This window comes from Sinohyriopsis cumingii, chromosome 6 (assembly GCF_028554795.1).
Source record: "Sinohyriopsis cumingii isolate HCF-2022 chromosome 6, ASM2855479v2, whole genome shotgun sequence".
Classification (NCBI taxonomy): Eukaryota; Metazoa; Mollusca; class Bivalvia; order Unionida; family Unionidae; genus Sinohyriopsis; species Sinohyriopsis cumingii.
In genome coordinates this window covers 25,133,726-25,145,031 of record NC_142966.1, presented here as the reverse complement: position 1 = coordinate 25,145,031, position 11,306 = coordinate 25,133,726, and the positions used below count along the sequence as shown (strand labels likewise).

The window sequence follows — 11,306 nt, the reverse complement described above, 5'->3', positions numbered from 1 at the left end:
GATAGGTATATCTTCCTTCCATACTTGGTAAGATTTCTGTCCGCGGTGATAACGAAGCATTAAAATGTGGAACAAAATGAAGTCAACGGCTTCCACGTTGTTCCAGAATTATAGCTGGACTTATAAACCGGACAGTGGCTTACTTCACCTTGAAAAAGGTACCACCACTTTCACAATATAATAAATTGGTTGTACAACGCCAACTGGCGATACCCGTACCATTTGATGATTCACCACAATGGCTTAAGCGCAGATTTGACGTTTTGACCTAATACCTGTGAGGAAATGTCATGAACCCTTTACTTGCATAAAAGCACATAGGTGTTGATATTTCCATGCAGCATGCGGCAAGCCTAAGCTGTATAACTTTTTCCAAAAGCCAAGCAGTTCCATTTAGACAATATGGTAATGTGGACTACATACACGATTTACTTGCCTCCAGAATTGAAGACCTTGACAGAGGAGGTGTTTCAATGAACAACGGTAATTTTACATTTTGATTGAAAACAAGATAACGCACCTTTCTGAAGACTTTTATTTAGTTCAAATTGCAATAAAGGCATTATTAGATTGACTTTAGCAAATAATCACAGCAAATCAAGTATAGCGGCGAGATATTTGGAATAATAGTCTCGTTCTTTATTTCACAATGTTATTTTATTGGTGCGCTACACTAAGGTTTCGTTAGATCATAAAGCCAATCAGCCTTCAATCAGCGATATATAACAAAAGATGATGAACTTTAAAGGGCATGGACTAGTATGTGGTTTTGTAGAATTATTTCCGGTTCATAATTATCTCATTCAGTCAAATATTTCCAGCTCATTTCTGGCTACTTAATTCAGTATAACAATATAGAACAGGTCTGATTTATTCGATGGTATAGTGCGACGATGCAGGCGTCAGATATACAATTATATCTCTCCTATTTTAAGAAAACTGATTCAACACGAATCCACTTATACAGCTAATTATAGACTTATATGACATTTTTCTAAACGATTGACCGATCTTATTTTAATAAATATCTTTCTTTTAGATATACGTCCATTATGCATATGATTCTATATACATTAAAATTAGATGCAAAAGGTCTTAAGAATGATATAAAATATACACAGAGTATTTCATTACTTCTATATATGTGTAAGTGCACCTGCGCTGCATTATGTTATTATTGGTGTACCTCATGTGAATATTGCATTTCTACTACATCAAAATCCACAGCAACAATCTCTGATTTTTGTATTCCAGTCAGATCTTGAAAGTGAGGAGGGTGTGGCCACTGAGTATAATAATTGGAGAAGGTGTTGAATTAATATACATACATAGCAAAAACATTGGATAAAATTTAATTTTGATGAGAAACGGAGAAACTATGAAATTTGGCAGTTAAGGCATATCATAGATTGTACTCGTTCATAGGCTCCTCACATATAATGTTAGCTTTGAAAATTTCAAACAGTTACTCAACATCCATATTAAACATATACATACATTCTATAACCATATAAACAATAGTCAAGAGAACAATAGACATGTCCTGGTTCATTTTCACAAATTTAGTTTGCTTCAATATTTTCAACAAAATATTTCGTCATTGGTGCTTTTTTTTTTTACCAGGAGCCCTATGCAGTTGACAAAACGCAGCAATTTGTGTGATACATTTTCGTCGCAATACGAGTGTAAAATCGGTCACGATCGAATTTATTATCTCATACAAGTTTCGATTTGTGAAATTGGTATTAGGAATTATAAGGCAATGTCACAGTCATCTTCGTCATCTATGCCAGGGAACATCTGTTGTTCCTTCGCTTCCTCATGTTTTATTGCCATTGTGTGTCTATCATCATACGTCTGAAAATTATATTAAATTGTATTAAGCAACACTTTCAGTTTAATTGGTTTCAGAACGCAGCAGAAATGTTTATTTTTTACTGAAACGTGTATTTGTACAAGAATTAAATTTATTTTGGAGAAAACATTTTCTTGTTATGAACAGTTGCATGATACCAAATGGCATGAGATACATGTCTTACAAAAGTGTAGGTAATGGTCACAATATCTCAAATGAAAGAAATATAAATGGGCAAATATGAGCATAATACTTTCAAATGGATATGATGGGTGCTTTTTCTCAAGCAACAATCAATGAAATAGTAGAATCGCAGTTCGGAAATCAGAGTTTGATAAATGTCGATGTTATATGCAGATATTAACAACTGCCTAAACAATGAGCTGCGATTTTCTTCAAGTAGGTTGTTAGGAACCTATTGTCAGGGAATACCGAATAAGCACCAATTTCTAGCAGGAATTGACCGATAGTATCATTAAGCACTGGATATACCGTTAATATAGTTTAGTTTTCCAAAATGTGTAATATAGAGCAACAGAAATAACAATGACAAAACGACATGAAATTAAACAACCAAATACAACCTGGTATTCAAATACCCGTTCTTTGGTATTGTCACATTAGCCTAACATTTTGTTGGCATAGTTGCCAGTACAAGATGATCGTAATTATGCAAGGTAATGAAACATGTATGAATTGTAAAGTAGAATACATTTTAGACGCAGTATAGTTAGTATGGAGAGCTTCAATAGGTTTACAGTGAATGATGAAGTTTTGTATATAACTTAAACACCAATAGTTTGCAATATTTCTTACCGAATTCATTCAGTCGAAATGTAATTTCAATAAAATATGAAGTATCTCTTGAAATTCTTCTGTGTTATCAAGTTAATAACCACATTTTCATGCAATTATCCAACTTGTAACTTTGATAGGAACGAAATAATCATTAACATACATACCAAAGGCATCAAACATGTTAGCGGTTTCTCACGTTTAGACATTTAGACTTTTAAAAAGTGATAATGCCCTTACCGTCACGCTGTCTACAGAGCTCATATTAATGACAGCTTCATATGTTTCATATTCATCGTCTTCTTTAGTTCCATGGACAAATTCATTCCTGCTGCTCAGTGTACTCATTAAGAAAATTTAATATATATTTTTGACGAACAGTGCTTGTCAAATTATTTCAATCAACATGAAGAAAAAGCGAATACGTTAGGGCTATGCAAATTTATTAATATGTTGGTATATTTAATAATGTCATATATATATATATATATATATATATATATATATATATATATATATATATATATCAAAGGTTAGTCGAAACTTAGGTGCTTGAATGTGGAATCAAATTCACTCCTTTAATATTGTTCATCCTCATATGTTAAAATTATATTTCATTGCAATATAATCTGCTATATTAGTCAATTGCATTAATATTTATACATACCGTGACTCGTCAGTGTCCGTGTTGTGGTCGGTTCGGGAGCTGCTTCATAATCATTGACAGTTTTGCCAAAGGCAACGCTGCCTGAAACGTCGACCAACTCGTATTCATCCTCACACACACTGGCTTCTGTATTGGCAAAGTAATGAGGTAAATATGTGAAAGTGAGTGAAATAATAAACATATGCAAGATAGATTTAATTGCTGATTATATTACTGATCACTGATACAGTATTCAAACGTACGGTGTATATACCACTGTCATGCAATTTGAAATCACAAGAAATGTTTGAAAAGGGTCTTAGTGACATATCAAAACACTATAAATAAATACAATTTTCATTGTTACCGTATAAAAAATATAGAAGTTTCAACAGCAAAAAAATCATTTTTAATGGCGCGATTTAATATGTTTAGACTTGTAAAAGAAACACATATATACAAAGCTTAAAGTAAAGCATGCTTTACTGTGCGAATTTAACATATTATGAATTACTAAATGAAATGCACAGACCACTATCTTTCAATGACGGTTTTAGATCCTTCCTGACTTTCGCATATAAAGCTTGGATAGTTTGTGATACTGGTCTTTGTAAGTATTCATCCGCGATACAATTGCAATTTCGTTCCATAACGGATTCCGCTGAAATCAAGGTCCAAACGAACGAAGATGAATCAAAATTGTTTTCATTTATGTCGTCAACACATCCGACCGATATCTTCTCATTAGATCTTCTACTTGATTCGTTGCTGTTTACGATATGATTGACTTTTGGTGTGGCGCCTTCCAATTGTGTCAGCGAATAGGAGCTGTATAATGCATCATCGATAGAGGTCGAAGTCGATGTAGAGGCTGCACGTGGAAGATCAGGCATCGTATTTGGAAGAGCTTTGACTTTAGAAAGTGAATGAACTGCTCTTCCTTCCTCTGTTGAATGTATCAGTAGATGTTTCCCTGTTGATGAAGGCGTTGCAAACGAAGGGGCTTCACACTTCTCGATGATAAGACTCTGTACTATAGGAACTAAAAGCGAAATTTAAAGTCATGCGAACTTTACAGTATGCAAAATATGAAATATTGATGTAAAAGCTTTGTCTTCTCCGTATAAGTCACTATACTCACTGGACAAATCAGCTTTTCTTCCACTGTATCATAGTCCGTACGAAAATCATTCAAAATCATGAATATATTTAGCTAGTAAGTGTATGTGTCACACTTTAGTACACAGTAGGTTGCAGGATTGAAATCTCAACAAACATGTTTTTTTCGACCTCGTTTATATTGAGTTGAATAATACACAACATGTGTAATCTGGTCGATTCTGTAACGATCGCTTGTACTCTAATTTCCTATTACTTATTTAAAATGGAACTATGTATTACATACAAGATAATCTATGAATATTTACTTTTTGCTAATATGAACGTGAGAGACATAATACATTTAAACCTATTACCAATAAACTATATTTCATCCAAAATATACCAAAATGAAGGAAATATGAAAAATATAATATGTGTAGCAACAAATTAGATGAATTACTTCAACTGCCATATTAAAAGAGAACATATCGAAGCATGTAAAGTAAAACTTTAAAAGCAGTCCATTGAGAACATTAAGCTCGTACTATTGCAAAAATATTAAGATATTTGTTGATGTGAAGTTTATGTTAATATGTAAATATCTAGGAAAGTGTAATAAAACAGCAAGATTAATTATCAAGACAAACGGGGAAAAAGAAAGAAGTATTGACATACACAAATATATTAGTAAACTGTTCAAATCTGGGATCATCCAGATGTTGTACTTTGTAATAAAGATTAGTCATAATACCTGATTCCACACGATGGCCATTTTTGCGTTGACTCCATATCAAACATCCAATTGTCCCTATGATCAAAGCACCCGCTGCGGTGACGACAGGTATGACGTAGGTAGGTACTAATATATATATAAAGAATACAAATCATATGGCGAATAATAATCTTTTCAAGTGCAATGGATCCAGCAAGTGATCACGTGTGTCATGGATTGATTAAGATAACTGCAATAGACTGAAAACGAACAGTGCCAAACTAGTATCTAACTAGCCAGAGCGCTTTCGACTGAGTCTTTTTCAAAGGCAAATTCAAAACATAGCCAAGACAAACGAATAAAACAGACAAACAGTTATGTTTGTGAAACTTTACAAGACTGTCTATACAGGAATTAAACCTCTTAACTTTATTATGTTTCATCTTGTTTATTTCAGCTTTTTGCTGATAAGGGACTAACAAGATGAAATAAACTATCCTGTTATATAATACAAGAAATAACCATCAGTTTTTATAAGTTTCGCATATGATCATTAAAAGTTACAAATTATTGGGTCTACATTGTAAAGGAAAAAAGACTTGAGTCTTTAAAATGTCTTTATTTTTTCAAATATTTACAGAAAAGCCAGGATCGTGTCGAGTGCGGTTCGTTGAAGTACCCATTTCCAAGCATATATCACACACAAATTTATTTAAACTTATTCTGAATTCACATCATAATAATGACACATATCATTTGTTGCCATGATGCCAACAATAAAATTGAATTTTTCTTCAATGAATGATAGAAAAGAAGAATATCGCGTAACACGTATGGAGTTCTAAAAAAGGGCCCAATACGTAGGTTTTAAAGTTGTAGCGTCTTATAAGCAAACAATACACTTTCTGTTCTTAGACCTGTGTCCACTGGTTAAAAAGGCACGGACCCATTAATTATTCGGTTTTTACGTATAACTAATTCGTTAAATGAGCACAACGTAGCAGCATACACTGGATAATCAACTTAAGTTTACCTACCATATTTAATCTGACTTAAATAAGATGAATATTATTAAAACTCAGTAACGTATGAATAATATCATACGATCCATATTTAAATCCACGATAGGAAAGATGGGCGGAGATGCATCAATACAATTTTCCCATTCCATCATTAAATTAACATATCCCTCCATTATACATTTAAGTAAACATTCCAAAGGCCTTTTGTGTTATTCATTAAGTACATAAATGAATTGTGTGTTATCCATTTCAAATATATACAGTTAATTGCCACATGCACCTATTTCCTAGACGATTTCGTTGATGCAGTTGCTTTCAGCAATAAACTCCCTATAATGTGTACAATTATATAGTTAGAAGTGCATATGAAAATAAAACATTCATTTCAAAACGGCTGTACCAAACTGACACTGAAACATGAACAAAAATTGGAGATATGATATTAGAGAGTAAATAACAAAAGGTAGACAAGAACGGAAAATACAGTTAAATAAGTAAAATCATTTTTCTTAAGATTTTTAAAAAAGACACGTAATGCACGCGACTTCCATAACAATTAGTATCATTTCTTATTTAAAGGTAAAGTGTTCCATATATGTAATACATCATATATAGGATAAAAAATTTATATTTTGAAATGTTAATTTTAAACGTCCAAGTACTGAAATGTACACAGACCGATACCACTTAAAACTATAAGTTCATTAAAGTATGTGTTCTCAATTTATAGAAAGAAGTGAAAATTCAGATCGAAAAGAATTATTTGAGTTTCAATGTGAATTTGGTCAGATGTTGTTACAGGCATAAATGGTGTCACTGTATTGACATTTTTAATATATTCCACGCAATCCTAATGCCTATGACAATATTTTAAGGACTATACGAGACTTAGAAAAACCACTGTGTATTCTGCATGAAATTCAAAGTGAGCGTTACAACCGTTTTCATTATTACGATCTTACAGTGTGTGTCATTGATAATTGACTGTCCGATAGCACATCATATAGATTTGATTTTACAATAGGAGTAGAAGCTAATATTGTATTTAGGGCAAATTCCAATTCGATGATGATCCTCAGCTGAATTATAAACATGTCCTACTATGTCTGCTATCAAAAGTGTATTTTCTTCGTGTGGTTACATGTACATCTATTTCTAAGAAAGATTCCTACACAGCTGGATGGGAATTTGGAAGAATATCTTTTCAAAAGGATTCTTTACCATAGTATCCAAAAGTGTGTTTGACTATACCATTTTCATTTTTACTTTAAATAATTGTTGTCCTTCATTTCTAGCATTGATGTAATTTGTTAAATAATGTCAATATAAAATAATAATAATAACAATAACAGTAAATGTCTTTTCTAATGGTAACTCTATCATTTGTTATTACCATCATTATTATTATTACTCTTATTATTATTATTATTATTATTATTATTATTATTATTATTATTATTATTATGTAATATTTACTGAAAATTAATAAATTTAGACATTTATAGATACATATGCAGTGCAGAACAAATTTGCTAAACTATCGATCCCTGTCACATCTTACGTCATGCCAAAGACCCCCGTTTCGGAATAAAAGGAGTCTCAGCAAATGCCCAGAGAGAATCGGAAGGCATTTCAATTTGCCTCTGAACGGGATTCAGTTGAAGCAAAATATACTGGTACCACTCGTAAATGTGGACCACACATGAGGTAGTAAATTGAGATTATTGCCCATCTTATATTCAGTTTCAAAGAATCTCAACGCCATCAGCTGTCATCCAGATCTCCTTCAAAGTAGACATCATCAGACATCATCAATAACATAACTTAATAATTGAAAGCCTGTTTCAAAGATGCTGACGAATGTGTTAGAATTGCTACTAAATTGAACTTTAACGAAAAATACACAGATAGCAAAACACTTTAGAAATTATATAGATAACTATAAATGTTTGCACAGAATGGTAATTTTAAAAAGATATATATCATTCAGAAGTCTATGCTATGTGAAGGTTCGCAACTATTATATAGGCGGTTGACCTGCTTTGATATCACATTTGTATATAATGATAGAGAGAGAGCTGACAAAAATGTCATTAAACGGCTAATACGTATCGAATTCATACTTGAAAGAAACATAACTTAAATCACTGAAACATAACTGGATATAGCATGAGGGAACATTTTCAGCGTATATATAGGAATATCAAGAGGGATGTGGTTATACACACCGCCTGCTTTAGGAAGCTGGTGATGGTGAGGAATTTGATGGTGATGACACTATAATGTTTTGAGTACATTGTTTGTTGATGACAACGCTTAAGGGCTACATTAATGAAGAGATAACATATTAGAACGAATCATTATTTGATGTTACGTATTAAACTTATTACCTGCGATAAATGCATACCACAAAGAAAGTTACGTCTTCACATTTAGAGCTAATTGTCATCTTGTGAAACAGTTAAAGCAAAACAAAAATACTAACACTTCGATCTTCTTCCTTTTTTCATCTGCTATTCGGAAGTTGCTTATTTTCGAAAGAAAACTGAATATCTAACTGAACATGAGTCTGTGGTGATAAGTGCATAACCTAGACTAGCAGTGAAGTTGAGCATTAGATCATCTACATGGTTTTAAATAATACCACTTCTGCAATCCCTGATTTTTATCACCAGGGTACTGTCTAACAAAGACACAATGGGTTTGTCAAAATTAAAAAACAAAATATTTTTACAAACATTTTACAAAGATTTTAATTTGTAGATGGGTTGCTTATACCTATTCGATCTTGAGAAAACGGAAGTATCTTTGCAATTACACTTACTGCGATAACAAAGTCCCAGATAGAATACCTACCTTGCGACAATTCGGGTCATTATCCCGTTCCCAACATTGAAAAAGCACTAGTTGGACCAATATAGATGAGTGGTTGTAATTCCGACGTTCCAAACCCTAGATGGGCAACGTTAATTTTAATGCCGACAATGGAATACATGCGTTGACAGAACGTTTATCTTTTATAACAATACAATACACGAAAAAGACCCATCATGTGTCGAATGCGCACAAGCTAGTTTGATACTAGTTTTGCACTGTTCGTTATCAGTTTATTGCATATAAGTGTACCTGGGTGAACCAGAGATCATGGTTTTAATACAAGCATGGCGTTCCCGGTATGAGTTAGCATTACTGTTTATGTAATAGCTTTGTAATTAGATTTAATACAGTTATTTTTGGTATTTAATGTCATTTTCTTTGTCACCGTGGCATTGTTTCAATGTTGGCCCGATAGATGTGACATTGCATTAAATATGGACCCAACCTGATAGTTTTACCCTCCCTTAGATCAAGTCGTCAGGAATATTTTGGTCACTCGGGTTATCGTGCAACTAATACGATGGTCCCACTTTGGACCGAAAATGTTCAGCGTTATGTGAACGTTCATTGAGCATTCTTACCTAAAAGTGGCCTAAATGATAAAATGACGTTCGCTCAACATAATTTAGGCACATTAGTTCCATGTTGACTTCAACGCTAACGCAATGCTGGCCCAACATGGATAATGTATTTGGGATAATCTATTGAAACAAGAAAACGTCGGCAATAATCACCTTAACTCATACGCTAATAGTATAGGATATGGTGGCGGAAAAGGCGAAAAGTTGAATGGGTAAATATAGTACTGTCCAAGTAAGATAATCTCCCTTATTAGATTTTGTGTGCTGATTCTAACCAGACAACGGGTATTGCTTGACTGGAGCGTTTGATAACTCTCTAAGGTGTTTGATATTGTTCTTGTCACCATGTATGTATGTATGTATGTATGTATGTATGTATGTATGTATGTATGTATGTATGTATGTATGTATCTATGTATGTATGTACGTATGTACCTCTTCAAAATGCTCATATTGCATGTTGCACACTTGCCACATATAGCGTGTATGTCTTTCATTATAGTTTATTTATTGTCCAGTCAAGAAATGTATTTAAATCTGAGTTTTTTCAGCTTCTTTGATTCGTACATATTCTTCCATATTCTTGTTCCTTTTTTTTTTCGTTTTCACTTTTGTCTCACTATCCTTTGTCTACAAATTGAACTTTAAAACTGAGATATTAATGCTTCTGCTGTCAATGTTTGATCTTTTCTGATTAATTTAAGTGTCGCTAAATTTTGCATTAGTAGTTCTATGTGCAGCCAATGTCTGAAATGCAAGGACATGAATATAAAAAATGAAGAAATATTTATATTACTTCGTCATTATACAGTACCGTACATTTAAGTTGTAACCTACCGCCTGGTCCCAACGAACTTTTTTGACCATACGATCCTTTGGTTGCACTCATAGTGGAGCTTGCATAAGGCGTACGTATTCCTGTAGATAATAGGTAATAAAACAATGGCAATGTGTTTTCACAGTTGCGAACGTAAGAGTCCTTTAGATTTAGGTAAATGTCAGAAATGAGACAACATTATAACAAGTAATAGTTGTCTAATTGTGTCTTAAAAAAACTCTTATAACATTTAAGACAAAACATACTTACCTGCTTGCAAAGAAATTGATTGATCATACCAAATATTGGTTGGGTTGTCAGTGGAGATTGTAAACAGTGTAACACTGATCAATGTGTTGTAGACATACTATATGTAGACAACAGTTAAGAAAACAACGTTATATGACACATATATATGTGTGTGTGTGTATATATATATATATATATATATATATATATATATATATATATATATATATATATATATATATATATATACGGAACTCTTTCGTAGACAAAAGAAAAATCATTAGTAGATAAAACTGAACATATTGGTTCCCAGTTTTCATTAGTATAAAGCATGTATATATAAAATCAACTTATTCAAAGAATTTGATAAGTTCAATTGACAACGTGAAGAAACATAACACTATTTATACCACTTGATTTCATTCAAATTTGCAGTGGGTAATATTTCAAATATATTAGCATGTGGTAGATGATATACATTTGCCTTCCACTATATTTGCTAACTGTATTTAGTGTAATAAAGATGTAAAGAATAATCAAAATTGTCGTGTGAGGAATAAAGACTATACGTAAATAATGTTACAATTTGGCCAGCATTCTAACTAAATCATCTTTAAATTCGAAGATTATGGGTAAATTATAGCAAATATG

General features: G+C 32.5%; 1 long non-coding RNA gene across 1 annotated transcript; it reads right to left on the bottom strand.

Moving 5' to 3' along the window:
* Nucleotides 1-537: 537 nt before the first annotated feature.
* Nucleotides 538-4,326, bottom strand: LOC149796512 (uncharacterized). Its single transcript, XR_016421440.1, has 3 exons — nucleotides 3,829-4,326; nucleotides 3,318-3,443; nucleotides 538-1,857 (listed from the first exon to the last, which is right to left on the bottom strand). It is a non-coding gene; the product is annotated as an uncharacterized LOC149796512 (long non-coding RNA).
* Nucleotides 4,327-11,306: the final 6,980 nt, after the last annotated feature.